The following is an 8451-nucleotide window of genomic DNA, read 5'->3' as shown; positions in this document are numbered from 1 at the left end:
GATGGGGGGAGGTCTCTGGTCACTGGCTTCATCTAGGTTCTCCACTCCTCTCAAACCACCTGCGGGCTTGAGCAGAGAAACATGGAAAGTGGATGAGATTCAGTAATCTGCTGGTAAAGCTAAATGATAGGAAACAGGAGTGATTTGTCTGATGATTTTGAATGGACCACGTACCTGGGGCTGAGTTTTCTACAGGGTAGTCAGAGTCGAAGGTCACGAGTGGAGAGCCAAACCCATTGTGCAGGACGGTAGTCGGGATGCAGGTGGCGGTAGCCATCAGCCTGTTCCTTCTGCCGTCCAATGTCTTCAGGAAGGCCGTAGAACCGAAACACATAGTTGCAGAGGTGTTTGGCAGTTTCCAAGGCAGAAGGGAAGGGGAATAAAGTAACAGGCCTTGGAGAAGTGATCAATGACAGTGAGTATTGTGGTATGACCTTGGGAGTTGGGGAGATCAGTGACGAAATCGATGGCAATGTGAAGCCGTGAACGTTGAGGAATGGGTAAAGGTTGTAGAGGGCCAGCGGGAGCTGGATGTGATGACTTTGAGGTTTGGCAGATTGTACAGTTCCGAATGAAGGTTATGATGTCAGATTGTAGAGAGGGCCACCGGAAGCGATTGTTGGTGAGTTGGGTGGTAGCAGCAATACCCGGATGACCTGGGTTGAGGGAATTATGTACCCATAGTGCTGCTGGCACATACGTACACTCTGGAGGGCAGTTAGGAGGAGGTGGTTCTGAGTGGTGAGCTGCCACATCTTTGTCCTGACTACAATCGGTACAAAATGCTGTGGTGAGGTTACTAAAGAAGGTGAAGAAATATGAACCAATTACCCCTGTGTTAGCTTCCTTAAATTGTTTGCCGGTCCATTTTAGAATCAAATACAAAATTTTATTGTTCGTGTTTAAATCCTTAACTAACCAGGCACCATCATATTTGGCAAACCTTTTAATTTCATATAATCCTCCCAGAACACTAAGATCAGAGAATCAAAATTTACTTGTAGTGCCTAGAGCAAAGCGCCTATATAAAGGCGATCGGGCATTCGCTGTGATAGGGCCAAGACTCTGGAATGAGCTACCTTTGCCGATCAGGTCTGCCAAATCACTGTCAATATTTAAGAAATTGTTGAAAGCACATCTAATGTTGGTAGCATACAATGATTAGATGTGTTTTTTTTTTTATATTTTGATGTGGTGTTTTATGTGGTTGATGTATGTTTTCCATTCCTCTATGTAAAGCACTTTAGCGCAACCTCGGTTGCCTTTTAAATTGTGCTATATAAATAAACAAGACAAGACAAGACAAGGTGATAGAGCAGATTTGTATTGTCTGGAGAGAGCGTCGGCCTTGATGTTCTTGGACCCGGGTCTGTAAGTTACTGTAAATTGAAATCTGGTGAAGAACAATGCTCATCTTGCCTACCTGGGGTTGAGTCTCTTTGCTGAACACAGATATTCAAGATTCCAATGATCTGTTAGTATAATAAATGGATGATTACTTCCTTCCAACCAATGCTGCCATTGTTCAAATGCTGCTTTCATGGCAAGAAGTTTTTGATCTCCCACATTGTAGTTCTATTCAGCTGAGTTTTCTGGAGTAGTGTGCACAGGGAAAGAGCTTGGTCGGGTTGCCTTGTCTTTGAGATAGTATTGCTCCAATACTGGTACTGGATGCATTGACTTCGACTAAGAATTCTCATTCCGGGTCAGGATGATGTAAAATGGGTGCTGTTGTGAATCGTTTTTTCAACTCTTGAAAGGCTCTTTCTGACGCTGGTGACCAGGATAGCCGAGTGCCTCCCTTCTTAACACTCTGAGGTCTAAAAACGCGCCGGCGCGTTTTGCAGTTTTTTTTTCACATTGCAGCAAAACAGACTTAAAATACTCCGTCATTTTTTATCATAGAGACATAAGTGATATATCAATTGAAAGTATAGAATGTCTTCTTTTTTTTGTGTACACTCACAATCAAAATAAAACTTTGTGCTTTTTAAAAATAAATAAAATATACAGGGTGTGCTGTCCTGCCATCTCCGTCTCTGCAAACATCATTCTAAAAGGTCACTAAAAGTAACTAAAATAGACGGCTTATACATGCTACATGGACATGAGAGATATGTCTTTGCAAAGCTTTAAGTGTCTACTTTTAAACGAAACAAATAAATTCTAAAAAAAATATTCTCCCTTTATGTAATCAGTATAAAAGTAAAGAGAGGTACTGTTTCTCCTGTCTTACCTAATTATCTTTAATGTGTGCCCGCCCACGCGCAGAGCGCTCTATTCATAAGATAATGAGCTGAGGCGATCTATGCAAACTGTAAACGCCCCTAACAGCGTCTTAAAAAGCATCAAGTTTCATCAGATTCATTCGCTTTCCTGCGCGTTTGGAAGATGGCACGCTACTCAGGTGAGCAGGCTCTTCAGATGGTCCTGGACAGTGAGGAAGAGTTCACTTTTTCCTCGGAAGAAGAACACGACTCTGACGATGAACGTCTGTATTTTGAAGAGCGACTTGATCCAGCTGAAGATACAGTTTCTGATGAGTAAGTGATTTAGTTTTACTTAAATTATTTTACGTGTTTTTTCTATATAAGCGTACATATATATTTGCCTTATATTTACATCTAGGCCTATCTATATAACTTTATCTCATAAAAATGCTTATAAATAGAATGCTTTTCTGTTGATATACTTAAATTATTTGACGTGTTTTTTTATATAAGCGTACATATATATTTGCCTTATATTTACATCTATCTATATAACTTTATCTCATAAAAATGCTTATAAATAGAATGCTTTTCTGTTGATATTCGACTTGTTATTAATATGCATAGATACGTTGGATACACGCGTTAGATCGATTAACTGCATGCAGTTGAATAGCATATTATGATAGACGTGAATGTGCTAAAATATGCTTGGCTGTGAAATGCGCGAACGTGTTGCTTCACTAAATGTGCTAACTGATATAGCAGACTGTAACGTTTACACATTCGCACACTTTGTCCGGTAATGGCCAATTGACAGACATATACAGCATGCTTGTATACCTGTTAATTTCCTGTCAGTTATGCATAGCTAATGGTATGAGAGTAGTATCTTATATGCTAATAATAACAGGTTTTTTTTTTTTTTACAATTTGTTTTTTTTTAGGAATGTGGATCCATCACTCTCACATTCACCTGCAATTCCCACTAAGAGGGCACCCAGCAACACAGGCGGAAATGAGAAAGAGTAAGTACATGTTCACCCACTATATGGTAGGCCTATGTACACTACCGTTCAATAGTTTGAAATCGGTATGATTTTTCATGTTTTTAAAAGAAGTTTCGTCTGCTCACCAAGGCTACATTTATTCAATTAAAAATACAGTAAAAACAGTAATATTGTGAAATATTATTCCAATTTAAAATAACTGTGTACTATTTAGTCTACAGTGTCACATGATCCTTCAGAAATCATTCTAATATGAGGATTTGCTACTCAAGAGACATTTATTGTTTACAATTGTTCAGAAATGTTTCTTGAGCTGCAAATCATCATATTAGAATGATTTCTGAAGGATCATGTGACACTGAAGACTGGAGTAATGATGGTGAATATTCAGCTTTGACATCACAAGAATAAATGACTTTGTGAAATATATTTAAATAGTACACAGTTATTTTAAATTGGAATAATATTTCACAATATTCCTGTTTTTACTGTATTTTTAATTAAATAAATGTACCCTTGGTGAGCAGACGAAACGTATTTTAAAAACATTAAAAATCTTAGTGATCCCAAACTTTTGAACGGTAGTGTATGTATATATCTGTCTGTATGGCTTCTTTCTTATGCGTGCACAATATATTAGCATTAGTGCTTGGTAATGTTAATATATACAATAATAAACATTATATTAGTATTAGTTATTGATGATGCAAATAGTATAGCTCCTTGTGTAATAACCATCTCACTGTTTTTTTTTTTCTCCAGCTATAGCCCTAATGAGAGTGCTCCAAAACCCCTTGCAAAAAAGGCCAAGAAAAACATTCAGACAAGCAACAGGCATTCAGCTCTGTCATGGAAAACAGATAATGACACTGACATGGTTCCACAGACTCTGAGATTCCTACCTGCACGGGAACCTGGACCACAACTGCGTCCTGCTGATGAACACACTCCTAAGAGTCTCTTCAAAATGTTTTTTCTGAGGATGCAGTTTCAACTCTATGCCAGAACACCAATGCTCAGGCTGCCAGGGCAGTTTCAAAGGGATGTAGATATAAATGGACAGATATCAGCATCGGTGAGATGTACCGCTACATTGGGCTGCTGTTTTACATGGCTATGGTGAAGATGAGCTCCATCAGTGACTACTGGCGACAGGACAGTCTTTTCTCTGTGCCTTTTCCTGCTACAATCATGTCAAGAGACAGATACCGTACCATTTCATGGAACGTGCACATGAGTCACCCAGATGAAGACAAGGAGAATGACAGAAAGAGGGGAACAGCTGATCATGACAGTCTTTTCAGGGTCAAACCTCTCATGGACACAATCCGCCTTGCTTGTAAAGCAATCTACCATCCTAAACGGAACTTGGCTGTGGATGAAAGAATGGTGGCATGTAAAGCAAACACTGGAATGAGACAATACATGAAAGCCAAGCCAACCAAGTGGGGCTTCAAGTTGTTTGTCCTTGCTGATTCATCAAATGGATACACTGTGGACTTTTCTGTGTACACAGGAAAGAACAACTTTCCCACAGGCCATGGACTATCATATGATGCGGTGACATCTCTTCTGGACTGTAAAGTTTTAGGCTCTGGGTACCATCTGTACATGGACAATTTCTACACAAGTCCTAAGCTCCTGAGAGACTTGTTTGCCATGAAGTTTGGTGGCTGTGGGACATACAGAGACAACAGGAAGGACTGCCCTCGTAATGCAGCTAATTCACTCTCCAAGAAATCTGCCAGAGGATCCATCAGGTGGATTCGGGATGGAGCTCTTGTATTTGTCAAGTGGATGGACACACGAGAGGTATCTGTCTGTTCTACCATACATGCTGCTTATAGTGGAGACACTGTGCAGAGGAGGGTGAAATCACAAGGAACATGGAGGACAAAGACAATTCCATGTCCTGCACCTGTGACTGCATACAACCAACACATGGGGGTGTCGACCTGTCTGATCAGCTGATACAATACTACACAACACAACACAAAACAATGAAGTGGTACAGAAAGATCTTTCTACACTTCCTGGACATTGCTGCCACAAACGCTTTCATCATACACAAAGACCTTTACGGTAACATGACCCATAAAGAGTTCATAGAACAGCTGATTGCAGAGCTCTTTGGTATGTCGTCACAGAAAGCAGCTCCAAAACGGACCAAAAGTGACCATGTACCGGTTCCAGCAGCAGAGCTGACATCAAATGCAAGGAATAATGCCACCGCTGGTCGTCGGAACTGCATGCTTTGCAAAGTACAGCTTGGTAAAAGGCAAGACACACCTTGGAAATGCCAGGCATGTGACATTTACTTGTGTCTTCAGTTGAAAAGGAACTGTTTTCAGAAATGGCACACAGATGTGTGACTGTTCAGATTCTCTGTTCACCACCTCTCACTGACCATTGGGCTGCAAAGATTATCTATATGTGATCAAGCAGGTTATGTATAGGGTGTAAAAGTGGGCTTTTTTTATAAACCTTACCTTTATTTGCCTGTATACACAAAATGTGCCTTTGACCCTAGTTTATATGTGGATTATATTGTTAACTTTATTTTAAATAAAAAAGAAAAAAAACAATGATATGTCTTGTCTTTGGATTTTCTTAGTTGACTCAGTCACATTCCTGACTGAATGGCTCATTATGCGGCTCATTAGGGGCAGGGTCTTAATCTCCCCAGGTGTAAATCACTTCATTATTCATGAAGAGTCACACCTCTTCGCATATGGCCTAGCTAAACAAAAAGTGTCTTAGAAATTTAAAATCAATACAATGTTTTATGTGTCAGAGTAGGGAGGATCATTTCCACATCATTTTGAAGCAAAAACTCTACACTAAAATATACAATTCTCAAAAGTCTTGTGAAAAAACATTTAGTATGCATTTTGAGGTATTGTTTCAGTTACTTTTTTTTTTTTTTTTTCAATAACCACGCATAAACATTATTCCTTTAAAAACACAAACATGTACATACATGTTCCTCACATATTATGGTAGCCTAGTTTGTGCTGAATACAGTGTAATGACACTTTTGTCATTAATATGTTTATAACCAACTGATAAAAGCACAAATGTCAGAGCATGTCAAAACTTCTCCAGGGCCCAAAATCAGCCTCAGACTCCAGAGGGTTAAGCATGGAGGTGAGAGGTGAAGCGATCATGCTAAAGTTTCTGATGAACCATCTGTAAAAGTTGGCGAATCCTAAGAAGCATTGTAGTTCCTTTATAGTTGTGGGTTGCAGCCAGTTCACAACCGCTTGGACCTTGTTTTTGTCCATGGCCACTCCCTCGGAACTGATGATGTAACCCAGAAATGAGGTGGAAGTTTAGTGGGACTCACATTTCTCTGCCTTGGCGTAGAGTTGACTTTCAATGAGTCTTTGGAGGACAGACCGGACATGGTGGATGTGCTCGTTAAAGGAGTCAGAGTATATTAGTAGGTCATCTATGTACATGATGACCCACTTGTTGGGCATATCACGGAAGACATCGTTGATGAAGGCTTGGAAAATGGACGGACTATTAACCAGCCTGAGGGGCATAACCCGATATTCGTAGTGCCCAGTTGCTGTGGAGAAGGCAGGATGGGATGGTAATTGGGCCACCTTGGACTTATTGAAGGCCTCAGAGAGTGTTCTGGAGCTGTGGAGATTGGAGACAATGTTGAAGACAATAATCTGACCAGTGGACAATCTGATTGTCGGCCCATGAAATCTGAGGATTGTGTTGACGTAACCATCGTAATCCAAGAATGATGGGGTTTTGTGGTGATTTTATCAGGAAAAAGCGAATTGTCTCCTTGTGCAGTGCTCCAATATGTAGTGAAATGTCTCTAGTAGTGTAATGTACTTGACCGGTCCCCAGGGGGTGTCCGTCTAATGCTGCCACAACACAGATTCACAAGGAATTTATGGAATATCATGGCTTTTAGTGAAATCAGAGTCAATGAAGTTAGTAGCAGCTCCAGAATCAATCATGACTGTGGCATTTACTGAACTACTGTTATGCATGAGGTTGGCTGAAATCTCAATATTAGGAGTGTGATGAGATGGAGAACTCACTGCAGTGGCATTTCTGGATGCTGGTCGAATGGGATATGATGCTCTCAGATGTCCGGGTTGACCACAATAGAGGCACAGTCTTTGCTGAACGTGTTGTTCTATTTCTTTTGAAGACAGGTTAGTGTAGCCAATTTGCATGGGTTCACTATCTGGGGTTGTTGAGGTGGCAAAAGTGAGTGACGTAGTATTTCTCTGAGGATGCCATGAGCGAATTAAGTTGTCAATGTGAATAGCCAGATCAATTAAATGATTCAGTGTCTTTCCCTCCCACGGCAGGCAAGTTCCGACTGAAGTTCCATGTTTAACCCCTGATGAAACAGTAATTTCAATGTATCATCCACCCATGTTGTTTGAGCCGCCAGTGTGCGAAATGTGTGCATACTCAGCTGCTGTTTGTTTGCCTTGGTGAAGGGCCAGCAGTAACTCACACAAATGCGATGCGACTCTTGTCAGTGGTGTATAGAGCGGTGAGCCATCATATTTTTCAGGGAATGCTAGACAAGGATTAGTAGTGGTGTGCTTTATAGATGTCGCGGAAGCAGATGGGGTGACTAATAGCGGACTTACGTCAACATTGGAGAGCCTCATGCTTTGTAGCGTCTTCACCAGCTCCTCTGTTACTGAAGAGGGGCAAGTTGTTGTTGATGGGTGGCTAGAATGCTGGCTTGTGTAGATACCTCAGTGGACAGATGATAGATGGCCGCTGGATCGTGGTCTGGCGAAGTCTTCGGTAACGAGGAGTCAGATGTGATAGGATCCATGTGCAGCTTTATTAAACAATCATAGTCAAACAGGCAAGGGTCAATCACCAGCAATAACAATGCCCAAGACAAAGCAGAATCGTAAACAGGGACAGACAAAGGATCAGGGCATGCAGCAGACAAGGCAGAGTAAATCCAGATATCCAGGCAGAGAATCAACAGGACAGGCAGCAAACAATCACAATGAGAATGGCTGCGTTCCACTCCAGTTTTAAACACGCACTCGCGAACTTCCCTACACACTTCCCCTCGGGGGAATCCCTGCCGCCATTTTGAAGTGCGTTCCACTTCGTGAGTGGACGAGGGAAGTTTACATGGACAGACCCTACTTCAGACCCTACAGAGTCTACTTCACATGTACACTTCAGGCAGCTCCATAACCCACAATGCAACACGATTATGA

The sequence above is a fragment of the Megalobrama amblycephala genome, linkage group LG3 (assembly GCF_018812025.1).
Source record: "Megalobrama amblycephala isolate DHTTF-2021 linkage group LG3, ASM1881202v1, whole genome shotgun sequence".
Lineage (NCBI taxonomy): Eukaryota > Metazoa > Chordata > Actinopteri > Cypriniformes > Xenocyprididae > Megalobrama > Megalobrama amblycephala.
The sequence above is the reverse complement of the archived record's forward strand: the minus strand, read 5'-3'. Positions refer to the sequence as shown.